This window comes from Hoplias malabaricus, chromosome 17 (genome assembly GCF_029633855.1).
Source record: "Hoplias malabaricus isolate fHopMal1 chromosome 17, fHopMal1.hap1, whole genome shotgun sequence".
Lineage (NCBI taxonomy): Eukaryota > Metazoa > Chordata > Actinopteri > Characiformes > Erythrinidae > Hoplias > Hoplias malabaricus.
The window spans coordinates 5241228-5258444 of NC_089816.1; the positions used below are offsets into that span (position 1 = coordinate 5241228).

The 17217-nt window shown below is 41.8% G+C and overlaps 1 long non-coding RNA gene across 7 annotated transcripts in view; it reads right to left on the minus strand.

The window, feature by feature from the left end:
• LOC136673353 (uncharacterized) overlaps positions 1-17217 on the minus strand; it is a 112539-nt gene that overhangs the window by 52157 nt on the left and 43165 nt on the right. For 5 of the 7 annotated variants that reach the window (XR_010795927.1, XR_010795926.1, XR_010795925.1 and 2 more), the window contains 2 exons: positions 7808-7941; positions 7258-7377 (listed from right to left, as the gene is read on the minus strand). This is a non-coding gene — a long non-coding RNA (uncharacterized lncRNA). Of the gene's footprint in view, positions 1-6039; positions 6129-7257; positions 7378-7807; positions 7942-17217 lie in introns of all 7 variants that reach the window. The other 2 variants (XR_010795924.1, XR_010795922.1) reach the window with 1 other exon arrangement.

Consider the following 17217-nt stretch of genomic DNA (forward strand, 5'->3'; position numbering starts at 1 on the left):
GCCTTGCGCCCAATGATTCCAGGTAGGCTCTGGACCCACAGCGACCCTGAACTGGATAAGAGTTTACAGATAATGAATGAATGAATGTTCAGAATGGAATGCTGCTTATACTTTAAAAATACGGTAAATGAAAGTACAAGTGTTTCAGCCATTGATCAAAAGTTTTCACACAGACTTTAAAGTAGACTACTATTAATTTTCTGGTAATCTTAATTTAGTCCAAACCACTATAAACAACTAGTGCCCTCAAACCACAATCTGTTAACTTTAACTGGAAATATAGATAATTACATGCATAGTTTCTTTTTTTTTTTTTTTAACTCTTGGCTGCAGCAATGTGTAATGATTAACAAATTGTGTCCATTGGAGCTGGGTGAAAGTATACAGTCAAATGTGCCAGTGAGTTTAATCAGTTTTATGTGATACGTTTTTAAAGCATTTGAGCATGATGACACTGACAGATATCCAAAACTACAGTGGTTAAGGCCTACAGAGCTTAAGAGACCTGTTTAGGCCTTGTGTTATGTTGGTATCAGCATAATCTGATTGAGATAATCGGATTATTATTCCGATATCGGTTGTATGTCATCTCTTGCACTGGGTTTAATGCTTTATAAAATATTTGGTAGCTGCGACAGAATCCAGAAGTGGGATATGCAAGTTACTTCAATTAATCAAAGTGATAAAGACACTGAAGTCCCCAGCTTTGCACACAAGTGTCTCTGGTGTTCCTGGTGTGCGTCGTGAGATTGAACTTCTAAAAAACTGTAAGAGTTTTTGAAATAAATAAATAAATAAGGCATTATTTGATGTAAATCAGGTCCACTTTGGGTCCGGGACACAGGGTGGTAAAGTAAAATTGTATGCATCTTATTTAAACTTTAAAAAGGTTCTTCATTCTTACATAATCATACTTTCTGAGGAATCTCTCAAAACGTCCTCTTGGCATTTTCAGTTTTTATGAATACAGGGCTAAAGTGCATGAGATCTGATATCATTATCAGAGCCGATATATTTCGCTTTCAGTCTAGTACAGTATGTCTAACGTTGGTGTGGTGTCAGGGCTCTACTGTTTAGTTAGATTTAAAGAAGAACTGATGTCACTACAGTGAAATCAGCAAGACCCACGTCACTCTCAGCTCCAGACGACGAGCTTCTGAGGCACTGAGTCATGACAGGATCTGCAGCCCATTTCTGAGCATGTGCTCCTTTTCAATTAACTCCCTTCACGCTTTGCTGCCTCCCTGCCACAAAAGAGGCAGGCCACAGCAGACAAGACCCAGAGAGATGCTCTGATAAGGCTTTATTTAATGAGGACATTTGTTGTGTGTTGACTGCCATAATCACATTATGTCTTTCTGGGTTGAACAAGGAGATCTGGCGACCTAAGAACTTGAGAAACGGCTTTGTCTTTATGAAATGACATGTAATGGTTTGTAATATCAATTTAATGGTATTAATAGTACAACACCTGTTGGAACTCTGTGTATCAGTTAGATATTTCCCTCATCTTTATTCGGTGAGTGTTAGATGCTTAGTTTATTACACAGCTCTGCTGATTGGGGGATGTACTGTGCTGCGTATGCAGTTGTTCACATGCTGCTGTACAATATTGTTGTTTACATGCTACATTGTACCTTGTGTACTGTACTTTAAACCTCAGCTGTAACCCTTCCCCCCTTTTAATACCTGTATATTCTAAGAGTCGCCAGCAGCTGCATGTAAACAAACATGGCCAATAAAGCTGATTCTTACAAATACAGAAATAGTGCATATATTATATATATATATATTTTTTGTCCCCCTTTTTATTTATGTATTTATTTTTATTCTTGGCAGAATGGATTTGTCAGTTTTTACCAGTTTGGACTGACCATCCTTTAAAGCATGTTGTTGTCTGGGTGTGTCAGGTTCAGAAATCTGTTACCAATCACATATTCACTGTTGTGCCACAAGAGGGCAGAGTGCCAGGCCAAGAGTGCATTTGAGATCTATCAGAAGAAGCCCTTCTCATACGCTTGGTAGTCTTATATAATGTCAATTTTAAATGCGCCTGGACAGTGTTTTGAAATTGAAAAGCAGTGTCAGTGCATTTCATTATGTAACGTTACAGATAATGTTTCCGAAGACCAGTATTTCAGCTACAGAACTGCAAGGAGAAACTGTAATAAAGTGTTCTTTCTCATTAAACATTTTATAGATTGATGGCAGTTATGACCCTTTTTAGGGTGGTCCTTTCAAAATAAGGAATTATTAACTAATCTAAAGTGTGTGTGGTTCATATAAAGCCCAATGCATTTAATATTTGTTCAAGTGAAAAGCATCATTTCCCATATAATTTAAATAATACGGTAGCTACTTTAAGCTTACAGTAGGTTTTCTCTGATCTTTAGATGCTGCGGATAGTGCCTCGGTTCCATAAAGTGCTTGGGAGTGTTTGTTCACTTTTGACCTACCTCAGGAGCAATAAATTGGAAAGGCTCCAGACTCTGGGAGTGGCCAACCATCCTGTCGGACACAAGGGCTTCAGTCTGGCCCTGGCTGGCCTGGGTCTGATTGTGAAAGCTGTGTTAAGGACATGACCTAGTAATGGAGATGGTCATAAATCCGGGCATTGGGCTTAGGACAGAGTTTCACATCCATCAGTGCAGAGTGCCATCCTGTGCAGGCTGCTGGTGATAGGAGGGAAATTAATGCTGCCTAATGCATTGTTAATGCTCCTCTCAGTAAACCAGTGTACAATGAGGTCTATGGCATGAAATACACTGAACTGAAGGCACATTTAGGGGTGTAATTCAAAGGCACTATTTGCATCTCTCTTCGCTATATACACAACATCGCTGTTCATAAAACATCTATGTTAATTTGTAGCTACACCCCACAGCTCTACCCCTCGTTTAACTTGAAAAAATGCACACAAGTGGGAGGGCCTGTTGTGAAGGCTGCTTAAGATAGGGGCGGGGTTCTGCTGGGTTCTTGGTTTTATTTCTATAACAACATAAACATACCCACAGAGCAAGGACAGTAATGCAGCAGGTTAGAAAGAGATGAGAAAAAGAGCAAATGGGTGTTATACTGCAGTGACATCACACTATGTGGATAACGTCATCAGTGGGTGGGGACAGGGGGGCAGTAACATTGGCTAATTAATTTGCATAATGTGACATCATAGTATTTCCATTTAGTATGTTTTATCATAGGGCGGCACGGTGTCGCAGCAGGTAGTGTCGCAGTCACACAGCTCCAGGGGCCTGGAGGATGTGGGTTTGATTCCCTCTCTGGGTGACTGTCTGTGAGGAATGTGGTGTGTTCTCCCTGTGTCTGCGTGGGTTTCCTCCGGGTGACTGTCTGTGAGGAGTGTGGTGTGTTCTCCCTGTGTCTGCGTGGGTTTCCTCCGGGTGACTGTCTGTGAGGAGTGTGGTGTGTTCTCCCTGTGTCTGCGTGGGTTTCCTCTGGGTGAATGTCTGTGAGGAGTGTGGTGTGTTCTCCCTGTGTTTGCGTGGGTTTCCTCCGGGTGCTCCAGTTTCCTCCCACAGTCCAAAAACACACGTTGGTAGGTGGATTGGCGACTCAAAAGTGTCCATAGGTGTGAGTGTGTGAGTGAATGTGTGTGTGTGTGTCTGTGTTGCCCTGTGAAGGACTAGCGCTCCCTCCAGGGTGTATTCCTGCCTTGCGCCCAATGATTCCAGTTAGGCTCTGGACCCACCGCGACCCTGAACTGGATAAGGGTTACAGATAATGAATATTATAATAATCAAATGTTAATGAGAAAAAAGTTGTTTTAATATTTAATAAAGGAAATAAAATCCTTTTAATTTGACATTTATTTCTTTTATTAAATGTGAGGGGTGAACGCATGAAAGCCTGCCATTTGCTGCTTTATCACTATCATGCCTATTTATGATAGTTTTCAGTCTATAGAGATGAAGTGGTGGTAAGAACTGTGGAGTTAAGATTGCATTTAGGTCTCATGAAAAGGACAGAGACCAGACCATCAAAGATTATGGTCTGATGAACGACAGAGACACCAGGAGACAGAGTTTGCCATGTGTCCTGTGGTGTCGTCTGCGTCATGATGTAATAATTTATTTACTTCCGATGAAAACATTCAGAAAGACTGGCATAATGTGTGCGTTTACTGTTACATCCCTAACTACAGATTCCTGGCCAGTCTTAAGGGCTGAAAATGTCCACTGTGACTTGCTGGACTGAGAAACTTCATACAAAGACTTACATTTTTCTATAAGTTCTTTGAGTCAGATTGCAGGTTCCTGCAGCTCTCACTCCAAACACTCGCACATGAATAATACAGAGAGAGAGGGTATAAAAGAGACAGAAAGGAGGTCACGTTCCACTCCTGAGAACTGAAGTGCACACTGGGCTGACAGAAGCAATATTTGCCCAGAGTTCAGGTCAGAAATCCGGCTTTGACTAAAGAGAACATGCATTTCTTGCATGATTTCTGGGGTAAATGGCTTCAAGTCACAATTTCTGGGACTGAGAGATTATTAGTAACAAGCACAAATTCACTAGATTATATTTAGAAAATATCTTTTGGTTTAAAATCTGCTTCAAAATATCATTCATTCCTTCATTATCTGTAACCGCTTATCCAGTTCAGGGTCGCGGTGGGTCCAGAGCCTAAATGGAAACTGGAACACCCGGCGGAAACGCACACGGACACAGGGAGAACACACCACACTCTTCACAGACAGTCACCCGGAGGAAACCCACGCAGACACAAGAACACACCACACTCCTCACAGACAGTCACCCGGAGGAAACCCACGCAGAAACAGGGAGAACACACCACACTCCTCACAGACAGTCACCCGAAGGAAACCCACGCAGACACAGGGAGAACACACCACACTCCTCACAGACAGTCACCCGGAGGTAACACAAGCAGACACAGGGAGAACACACCACACTCCTCACAGACAGTCACCCGGAGGTAACACAAGCAGACACAGGGAGAACACACCACACTCCTCACAGACAGTCACCCGGAGGTAACACAAGCAGACACAGGGAGAACACACCACACTCCTCACAGACAGTCACCCGGAGGTAACACAAGCAGACACAGGGAGAACACACCACACTCCTCACAGACTTCTCAAATCTTTTGAATATAGCTCTATATCTGCTCATAGGTGGGTATATTGACTTATATTTGTTGTTACAATTACAGTATTAAGGTGAAACTGACTTCACATTGTGGAGTCTGCTAACTGCATGAAAGTAAACGCATACCGAAGGGCTACAAAAATAAACAACTAGAGTAAAAAAGATGTTTTGGTAATTAAACCACTGTTCTAAACTTAAACCACATACTAACAACAGTCCCCCCCCCCCCCCCCAAACATACCGTTCCATCTTAAAAGACGCTGAGCTTCTGAATGTAAACAAACTGAGGAACAGCGTTACCTCACAATATTAAACATTGCCTTTAAAGCATTAGAAAAGATAGGGTTAATATCACTTGGCTTAAGAACAGAGAGAGAGAGAGAGAGAGAGAGAGAGAGAGAGAGTATACTTCCACATATGATGTCAATCCCTGCAGATATGCAGTGTAAATTCATTCTCAGGCTTTGTCTCATTTATTCAAACACATGCCCACAACACAGAACTATGGGGCATTGGACCACACTGGGCTTGCTAATTTATGCTTGTTCATTCTAGCCTGAAGACACAGTCCAAAAGCACTGAAAGTGGATGCCCTGTTGTGTTACTAGTACGGAATTAATATTTCATTCCACAGCCATGCAACATTTTCAGGAACCTCAAAAAATTCAGGTACACTGACAAATTTCCAAGAACAACAGGCCAGCACAGGGAGAACTAGATTTCTCATATTAAATGATCTGCTTAATTGTTTACCTGATTGGAACAAAGAGATATCAGTGTGATCCCTTTTCACCACGAAATGTATTTGTGGTTTAGCTGAATTCCATCTGAACTGATCATGAAAACATTCTGTAGATAAGACTTCAAAAGAAGCAGCTGCTTCCACAAGAATGGCCTAGATTTGCCTACCTGCTTTAGCACGTCCTAAGGCGTGAAACGTGTCAGCGATTGTTACTACAAAGCATGACGAAGGCTTCGGATCAGGCTGCTGTGGCGTTCTGTGCAAAGAAGGTTACAACATCAGTAACATATCCTGCCCCTTTGAGAGAGGAACAGACAGCTGCTCTCAGGAGTGTTTCTGGGCAGACACTGTACAGGCCCTCACAGCTGCCTCACTAATGATCCGGAGGCAGGCACATTAATTGATTAGCATTTTGCTAATCACTTTATTCATGCACGCCGCCCCCTCTAATGGAACAGTAAAGATTAATATGGGGCAAATACACATACTGCAATATTTTAGCTTTGATTTAAGTAAATCAAATGTTTATACCAAAAGCTATTTTACACTTCTGTGGCTGAGAAGTACAACTTTCCACTCTAGTAAACATCCATATCATGTTGGTCCTCCTTGTAGATGTAAGGTCAGAGACAGCAGCTCTGTCGGTCGTCCTCTAGTCCATCATCAGCGGACATTGCTATTTGTGGTGGACTATTCTCGTTCCAGCAGTGTCTAGAAGCCATACTGTGTGTGTAACAACATCAATGTCATTGCAGTGCTGATGGTCAATTGAGGGGTCCTGACCATTGAAGAGCAGAGTGAAATGGCTAAGAGAGTATGCAGAGTAACAGGTGGACTACAGTCTGTAATTGTAGAACTACAACGTGCTCCAGTAAGGTTAGTGGATCTGATAAAATGGACGAGGGTAGATACAAGACAGGGGTTCCTAATCCATTGACCAGTCCTCACTTCTCTGAGTGCACGGCACGACTGGAAAATTACCATTTTTAATTCTGAAACAGACACTGGAACATTGAACACAGGCCAGGACCAATACCAAGCCAATGCATTTCCTTCAACAATAACAGCACATTTTTAATTGAAGCAATTCAATTAGTAGGCTTTTATATTCAGACTACTCAAACAAAGGAAATACTGAGCTACAAACATCACACAACAGTGTGTGTGTGTGTGTGTGTGTGTGTGTGCTATTCAAGGCTATATTTACAACAGAATTAGATTAGAATCACACTCCCCCACCCCCCGTAATATCTGATCCTGTACATTCTGCTGATATTAGCACAATACAGATACCCACTGATATCAGCGTGCCATCTCTAAATCAGAGTTCTGAGAAGAGGTTAGGTGTGGGGAGAGAGCGAGGGTAAGACAGCCTCTGTACTTACATAATGTCACAAATGTGGTGTCTCCTGTGAAGCCTGTGCTGTTATCATTTATTCATGTCACGCTGCATAACATCCACAGGATCCGACAGCATGCAGCCCACCACATCAATGTGAAGAGAGCTACACAGAGAAGGATGGACACAAAGGCAAATAGGACAGATCTTTAAAACTGCTAACATCTGTACTGCTGTACGGGGAAAAGAACGTTTAGCATTTGCATAGGATTATGGGAACAGGTTAAATAATTTTGCCTGATTTCTATTTTATTTACGTGCTGTGTTTTACCTCTTTGCCAAGTTAAAAAAAAGAGTGCTGGATGTTGAGCAGTGGCAGTGAATAGGGAGCACTGCCATATGCCACTAATCAAAAAAGTAATCAGCATTGAGTTTTTGTGAATGTGCTGTGGCTGTGCCAAACCAAACCTCTGTCTGCAATCATCTCGAGCTTAAAGAAACAGGACTGACCTCACATTTGCACATGTCCTCCGAATCATTGAGCTGTTGACATGAGAAACTAAAATTTCACTAATGTTCTCTGGTAGCTTGAATACCTTGTCAGCCATATTGGTTGTGCCAAGAAGAAGCTCCCCACAGGTCTTAAGCCTCTGCAGCACATCCAAGCCACAATGCCCTGTGGCATCCCTAGGGTGTTATGGGCACTGCCCCAGGACCTTGGCACATCAGTCTGAAAAAACAAAAACAAGAAAGAATACAGGCCTCAATTATTACTCACATCTTAAGACATTAAATTAATGAGAACTAATGAGGGCCGTTTCCATCCTGTTCCTTTGATAAGTTTCAGTCAAACAAAATGGCTGTGCCTGTGAATCAGCAGGGGGACGAGAACACCCTGTCCCTCGCTCCTGTTATGTCTGTCCTGTCCGTTCTCTGTATTTGCAGACTACCGTCATGTCTGAGATATCTAGGTGAAAGGGCCCAACTGACCTTTGGGCTAACATCACTAATTGGGCTGGAGAGGAAGTGTATCAGAGGCGAGTCATTGGGTTTGAGTGGATTTGAATGCCAAGTTTCACAGAGCTGCACAGGGGAGCAGGTAAGATCTAGATGAGCTTTACCACCGCTGCGTGGCTTGGTTTGATCCTTGACAGTGCAGTTTAGAAATGGTTGTGTTTTTTTTATTTGTTTATTTATTTATTTTGTCATTTACTGTTATGACTTACTGTGAAGGACCTTTGCCCGTTTATAATTCTAGATTTGAGATGTTCATGTCTAGTGTTTTTCTGAAAAGCCTTTCACAGTTGAAAAATACTTTGCTTCTCGTCATTGAAAGCAATGTTTGAGTGTAAGTTTAAACCAGATTGCTTCTTACATTTTCTATCTAGGGCGGCGTTCTCCCTGTGTCTGCTTGGGTTTCCTCCGGGTGACTGTCTGTGAAGAGTGTGGTGTGTTCTCCCTGTGTCTGCGAGGGTTTCCTCCGGGTGACTGTCTGTGAGGAGTGTGGTGTGTTCTCCCTGTGTCTGCTTGGGTTTCCTCCGGGTGACTGTCTGTGAAGAGTGTGGTGCGTTCCCCCTGTGTCTGCGAGGGTTTCCTCTGGGTGACTGTCTGTGAGGAGTGTGGTGTGTTCTCCCTGTGTCTGCGTGGGTTTCCTCAGGGTGTCTGTCTGTGAGGAGTGTGGTGTGTTCTCTCTGTGTCTGCGTGGGTTTCCTCCGGGTGACTGTCTGTGAGGAGTGTGGTGTGTTCTCTCTGTGTCTGCGTGGGTTTCCTCCGGGTGACTGTCTGTGAGGATTGTGGTGTGTTCTCTCTGTGTCTGCGTGGGTTTCCTCCGGGTGACTGTCTGTGAGGAGTGTGGTGTGTTCTCCCTGTGTCTGCTTGGGTTTCCTCCGGGTGACTGTCTGTGAAGAGTGTGGTGCGTTCCCCCTGTGTCTGCGAGGGTTTCCTCTGGGTGACTGTCTGTGAGGAGTGTGGTGTGTTCTCCCTGTGTCTGCGTGGGTTTCCTCAGGGTGTCTGTCTGTGAGGAGTGTGGTGTGTTCTCTCTGTGTCTGCGTGGGTTTCCTCCGGGTGACTGTCTGTGAGGAGTGTGGTGTGTTCTCTCTGTGTCTGCGTGGGTTTCCTCCGGGTGACTGTCTGTGAGGATTGTGGTGTGTTCTCTCTGTGTCTGCGTGGGTTTCCTCCGGGTGACTGTGAGGAGTGTGGTGTGTTCTCTCTGTGTCTGCGTGGGTTTCCTCCGGGTGACTGTCTGTGAGGAATGTGGTGTGTTCTCCCTGTGTCTGCGTGGGTTTTCTCCGGGTGACTGTCTGTGAGGAGTGTGGTGTGTTCTCCCTGTGTCTGCGTGGGTTTCCTCTGGGTGACTGTCTGTGAGGATTGTGGTGTGTTCTCCCTGTGTCTGCGTGGGTTTCCTCCGGGTGCTCTGGTTTCCTCCCATGGTCCAAAAACACATGTTGGTAGGTGGATTGACGACTCAAAAATTGTCTGAAGGTGTGTGTGTGTCGCCCTGTGAAGAATTTGCGCCCCCTCCAGGATGTGTCCCCGCCTTGCACCCAATTATTCTGTGTAAGCTCCAGACCCACCGCAACCCTGAACTGGATAAGTGGTTACAGATAATGAATGAATGAATGAACTTTTCTATCTACCTATTGAAATCTATTTATCAGTAAAATGCAACACTGTATTAGCTAGGGATGTACCGATTAGGGCTGTGCCATATCATATAATTTGTGAAAATATCTGCATAATTTTACGATTAAAAAAATCTATTCTGACATGTTTACATAATGATGTCATGCCATTATCCATAATATGGCATAGATTCATTATTTGAATCATTTAGGCACCATGAAGAACACTGGAAAGTGGCTCTGAGATGGAGGAATGATTTCTTTTTGGTTACAAAATATCAGATGTACAATAAACCATGGTATTATGTAAGAAATAAAAGAAGCCTGTAACAACAGGAGGGGAAAACTTTTGTTTCACTGAATCTGCTTCACCACCTCAAGCAGAAGCACTTGGTTGAGGACGAGGAAATTCAAAAATGCTGTTAGAGGAGTTTAACAGCCAATGAGCTCTAACGGAGGCAGATAAACTCCACTGATTCAGCATAGCAACTATATTGTATTTGTTTTATTATTTACTTTGAAGCTTTAAAGTTACTATTTGTATAACTTTATGTTTGCTGTTTATATGCACACACTAAATTGTCTGCAGTTTGGTTGTATGGTAGATTTATATTCTATATTATTTATTTTATACAATATCAGAATCTTGGTAAGTTACTGTATTTACAAAATATACAGATGTTTACAGAATTTTTGTCACTGCTACTTTTGTAGTAAAATAAAACTTTTTAAAATAAACTTAACCAGTTCTGGGTCACGGTGGGTCCAGAGCCTACCTGGAATCATTGGGAGCAAGACGGGAATACACCCTGGAGGAGCGACAGTCCTTCACAGGGCAACACACACACAGACACACACACTTACGAGTCGCCAATCCACCTACTAATGTGTATTTTTGGACCGGAGGAAACCCACGCAGACACAGAGAACACACCACACTCCTAACAGACAGTCACCCAGAGGAAACCCAAGCAGACACAGGGCGAACACACCACACTCCTCACAGACAGTCACGCGGAAGAAACCCATGCAGACACAGGGAGAACACACCACACTCCTCACAGACAGTCACCTGGAAGAAACCCATGCAGACACAGGGAGAACACACCACACTACTACCCTGAAATATTGTAATATTATTTTAGGGCCATATTACTCAACCTTAGTACTTATCACGATTTTTAAGGCTGATGCAAGTATAACCTATTTCACAATTTGTTGGCTAATTTATATTCAGCCAAATGAAATCACACTGTAAACTGACACACAGTCTTATGTCCAGCATTCATTATGAAAGCTCATTACTGCAAGCAAACACTTAATGTTCTTATAACAGAGACCCCCTCTGGAAAATGCACTGAAGAGAGTGAACTATATTAAGCTCCAAAGAGGAATGAGTGTATTGATAGTGGTTGTTGCAGTGGCTCTGCTGAGCTCCTGCACCTCTGCTCTGCTCCTCCTGTCTCTCCTCGTCTCGAGCTGGCAAGTGAAGTTATGTAACTGCAGCGTGCTTGGCCTGGCAGGGCGGACAGAGGCCCACACTAAAGCTGCAGATACAGATCTCTTGTAGAAAAGAAAGTAGCATAGAAAAGGGACTATTAGAGAGTACCTTCCATCACACTGAGACATGCCTCTCACTGCCAGCTGCTCACTGTTTTTCATGTGTGTGTACATTTTACTATAGAAACATCTATGCTCTCTACTATATAAGTTTTTCTTTCATCTCTCCAACTTCAGCATTATATACCATCCAACTGATTCACTCTTATAGTCCAAATTCATCAAAACATAAGACATATTGACTTTATATTGTTCTGTTGCAGTTGAAATAAAACATAACTTCACTGGTTTTCTTAAGAAAAAGTGCTTATTTGTTGTAAAATGTTTAATCAAAACGTCCTGCTTGAAGATCAGAATTTTGACAGAAACGTTTACATGACATTCATTGTTAGAAGTATATCTTAACATTAAATATATATAAGATGTTGCATTAACTTTAGCTTTAATGGAGATCTATATGTTTAATTAAGGCAAAGTAATACACCTATATAACTATAAAGCATTTAAAAGCTATTTTGTAAATAATTAATAAAAGATAATATTTAATGAGCACCTTAGAAAAGACTGGTCCAGGGTGTGTTCCTGCCTCATGCGCAGTGTTTCTAGGCTCCGGACCCACTGTTCATTGTTTGTTACAGACAATGAATGAATGAACGATTGAATGAATATTTAATGAGCAGTTTATAAGCTAAGTTTGAAATACTGAAGCCTTTTTTTGACTGAATATTTAACTAACATTTGCTTAAAGGCAACGTAGACGATTCGGGAGGACTACGTTTGTGTTCATTCAGAAGCTCCATATCTTTTAAGTCAAAACGGTATGTTTGAGGCAGAAGCTTGCTGTAGCTTGTCTGTGTTTAACGTTTCTGTACGTTTTTATGCACTGTTTGAATTACCACATAATCTCATTTGTAAATCCCGCTAATTAGATTTGTAGCACTTTCGGTTTGCATTTACTGAATGCCGTTAACAGTCTTCTGAATTTGGAGCCTGTGGACAAACACAGTTCTCTCTAATTGTTTACATTCAGAAGCTAACCATCTTTTAAGGTGAAATTGTATGTTTGAGAAGAAAAATGACAGTTGTTTGTAAGTGGTCGAAGTTTAACGTGTCTAAGTTTTTATTCACTGTTTAAATTATAACGGAAATTCATCTGTAATTGGAGTTGTTTAGTGTTGTAGCATTTTCAGTAAAGCAGTTTGGGGACATTTCCACTTTAATGATTCAAAACAGCAAAAATTAGTCAATAAAGACTGGAGAGTGTTTTTTGATAACAATTGGGAATGTCACCTTTAATTGATGTAATGGTTGTAGCAAACATAAGTCAATGTTTCCCACCTATAGACCATAAATATAAGGTGGCCAGATCTGAGATGGTGAAAAAGAGGACACGTCTGGGGGGGGGGGCATGGGGGGGGGAGCTCTCGCCCCTTGCTGTATTCTTAGCTGAACCTATGTGTGCTTTTATTTTTTATTTTATATTTGCTACACAAAACATGGGAATGTCTTTTTTAATTCATCCGAGAACTTACATTTACGTTTCGGCATAGCTGCTCGAGATGAGTGTAGGTACAGGAGCTTTGTCTGACGTAAACAAGGACTACTGACGTGCAGACTGACCAATTAAATGTTTACAGAGAAGGTTATCGACCAATAACGGTAGCTCTACAGTCAGACCGTCCAATCAGAAGATTTTAGGCTACTTCACCACGCCCCCTTCTCACTCAAGCGAACCAATCGGAGTAGAGGAGGGCGGGGCTAGTTTGTGAACGAAACTTCTCGAAGTACTATGTAAGCTCTAGAAAAACACAATCCCGGAAGTTTGTGGAATTCCACCCGGACATTTTTTTTAAGTCTAAAAAAGAGGACATGTCCGGGTAAAAGAGGACAGCAACATCCTCATCTGTTTTTTTTATTACTTTTCACCATTAGAGATCTCTCCACCTTCCAAATATTTTCCGATACCGTTTCTCTGCTGTTGTTGAGAGAGTGAAAACACCTGAGCCAGTTCAGAGAGAGGCACTAATTTTGTTTACCATTTACTGAGCCAGATTTGCGTGCAAACACCAGCCTTTTTCCGAGACGCAAACAAGAGAGAGAGCTAGAAATTGGTGAGGAACCATTCTCTGAACTGTATAAAGTGTATTAGATTTACAGCTTACACTCTCAGGCCATTTATTTGGGTAGAAATTAATATTAAATTCTTACTACTCTTCATCTTTAGACTAATCAAGAGTCATTCCATCTTTCAAATAAATCTTAACTTCCCAAAGAAGCATTTTTATTTTAATTGATGCTTTTAAAGATCCAAAAACAATACGTTTCTTTAGGGAACCCAAAATGGTTTTTGGCTCTTCTATGGCATCACCCCAAAGAACATGCCTTGGCACCTTTATTTTTAAGAGAGTATTCTAACGGAAGTGCGTAGACTGCTGTGACATTATGTCCTCCAGATTTGGTGTGAGCATATCTGGACGTAAGCTGTGGAACGCTGCTGTCAGCAGCTTGCGAGGGCAGCAGGTGGAGCTCCACAGCAGAGGTAGTTCTCATCTCGGCTACTAGCTAAATTCAAAGTGACGCTGGTGAAATTAAGACAATCGACTGCCAGGTAAGGCAGAGGGCCTTGTCTAGTGCACTTACTCACTGTCTGGCAGCACTGGCCACTCTTACACAAACACACATCTAAGCTTTGTTCTTGCAAACGCACACACTTTCAAAATCGGTCTGGTGCCACAGACATGCATATACATGCACAAAAGCACCAGTTATCTGTAGTGCAAAAATATACTCCAAAAGGGCCCAAGAAGCAGAGATCTGAGGCCTGTCGCTGTAATGATCCGAGTGAAAGCTACTGTAAAGGCAAAGACAGACTTTGTAGTGTTTCTGTGAGTGGCCTTCCCTTTCCAGGAAGCTTTTGCTAAATATATCAGCAGCAAGCGGCCCAGGAGTCAGCGCTGGAGTGGCGACGCTGATGGATTTATGCAAATGTCAGGACTGGCTTTGTGCTGCTGCTGGAGCTGGTGGAAAACGTGTCTCTGGGGAGGGAGGAATGGGACGTGGAATTTGGTTGTTTCATCTTCAAGGCTTTCCTGAAAATAATCACCTGGTAGTTTTATTTGTTTCTGTGGAGGAGTACAGGTGGACTTCTTTAAGTCAACCTTATGACTAAGCCATTTCCTTTATGTGGTTAAAAGTGCTTTAAGACTTATTGACAGCACAGATTAACGCTCTACCACAGTCAGTAAATCTGTGTATTAAAAGTTACCCACATATGCACATACTCTTGCTCCCTACCACTTCCTTTCTCCGTCCTCCGGGTCCATTAAAGCCCTTTAACCCCAGCACCACATCCTCTGTCAGACTAGCTCTAAAGGCAGAAGGGTGAATGAAACGTTTACAGCACTAGAGGTCAGCCCAGCATTGGCTATCAGTCGGAGCATTCCCAGTGGAGTCAGGCCTTGGCAGACAGATCCATTACACACACAGGGGTCAACACTGTGCCACACAAGATAAGACTGCTGATGCTCCTTCTGCCAAAATGTGTATTATCAGGAGCCCCTACACGATAACCAGGGGTTCCTGTATCTGCACTCTCACTCGCTGGGAACAGAGCTTAAAACAGACCCTTACAACATTATCTTAAAAGATTAAAACTTCCACTTACACTGTAATGTACTGGTTAAATAATATCATCCTTCAATAAAGACAGGAAAGCTAAAATAGCAATACAAGCGGTGAGGACCAGACGAGAAACCTGTTCAACAGATGAGAGGTCAGAGCCAGGACCAGGCTTCTTCTTCTCCTCTCATCTCTTTAACGCACAGACTATCTACACATTGTGAAGACAAGGTAAAATACTGATATTAATATGAATAAATACAGTAAAGCTAAGAGAGTAATGTTGAATGTGTGTGTACATTTGAAAAGTGATCGAAGATTAAGTTCACTGTGAAATAAAACATTTAATTTGATCACGTTCATGTAATAACCACTGAAATCTCATGTGATTGTTTCTCCTCTTCTTCAGTTATCAGACTGATGTTGACAGCTGAATCAAAGAATGGCACTGAAAATATGACAAATAGCATTGAAACCAATCCTGATTTATCTCAACAGGACTTGAGTCAGACCCTCTCTTTAATCAACTATTTTTACCGGGCTTAAACAATATCGATGCACTCTGTCAAAACAGGAGCATTGAAGGTATAAATATAGGCCTATAAAGGCAATTATGGCTGATCTAACAAGTTATAGATTTTTGGATCTATTACAAAGGCATGGGCCTGTCGAGAGTATTTGTGGATACTGAGTGCAGCACTGCCACCTTTTGATAAAATCAGGCATTACACACTGTTTACCACTTGTGTCTGAAACATATTTTACATAATATAGAGATATTTAACAAGTAATACTGTATATATATATGCAGATGAATAATTACTATTACAAATATCATTATCAATATAATTAAAATATATAAACCAGTATAGATACACATTATATATCGTCACTGTCCAAAGAAAAGCTAGTTTACTACATCATTTGAACACAGCAGCTGTCCTTCACACTGTGTGAAAGTTTGATGGTGAATGAACAAAATTCAACGTTTTTACACTGACTTCCACTGAGAGTTAAGGTTTTTTCCTTCTCCTGTAAAGGTACTATTTTGGAGATCATTGGACAGGAATGGTGTGTGTGTGTGTGTGTAAGTGCTGAAAGTGGTGAGAGTGATGAGGAACTTTCCGAAGCTTTTAGTGATGTTTACTGGAACCAGACAATTCTTGGCACCATTAAAAAAAAAGCTCAGCTTAGAGGAATCCTGGACATGTACAGGGTACGTTTGCTCACCATTTTCAGCTTATTTTCAGAAATAGAATATACCTTTTTTCTTTTCAACTCCCTCCTTTGCTCAAAACAAATAACAATACACTATTTATTTCTAATATAAAATATTTGTAAATAAATTTTGAATGATTTGGAATTCAATTGTGTGTGTGTGTGTGTTTTATCGTCTACCTTACCAGTCTCCCTATCACACAATTTCATGTAATAATTCTTCTCCATGCGGGACAGCTATAAGCTTAAGAGACATAAGGAGAAGGAATGTTTTTTTTAGTTCAACACAACAGTTATATTTTGCCTCTCCTCCAGGAAAACCTCCATAACGCCACAATCAGACAACAGTGCTCCACTGCCGTTTTGAACTGAACTGTAGAGGCAACACTACACTTATCTCCGGTCCAGTTTTTTAGTCCAGATTTGACAGTCCAGTGAACCTGAAGGCAAAATCCACAACAATTTCCCTTTAATATGCCAAGACTAGACATGTCTCAGACAGGCCTAGTTCTCCACTTAACTCTGATCAGCTTTAACTGTACGGATTCTGATCCCCTCCCATTAACCTACATTCAATTAAATCTGTGCGGGCGTGCCCCCTGATATGTGTGAAAAACCCCCAGGCTTACAGCGGGGTAATTAATAAGAGTGCATGAGATTAGCGTGGGCTCCCTCTCCTCCGTATTGAGCAGTACTGCACTGTAGTGGTCTACACAACACATTAACACAGAGTAATGCCAGTGCAATGCTGAATGAGATCCTAACTTACAGCATATCTGCTGACATGTGTTATGGCGACAGTGCTCAACCGAGAGCATGGATTACTGTGGAAAAATACAAATATACAATTCAAATGAACTTACCAGAAGTGGACTTACATATTTACATGTAAAAACATAGATACATAAATATATTTAGGCTCCTCTGTGAGGAGTGTGGTGTGTTCTCTTTGTGTCTGCGTGGGTTTCCTCCGGGTGACTGTCTGTGAG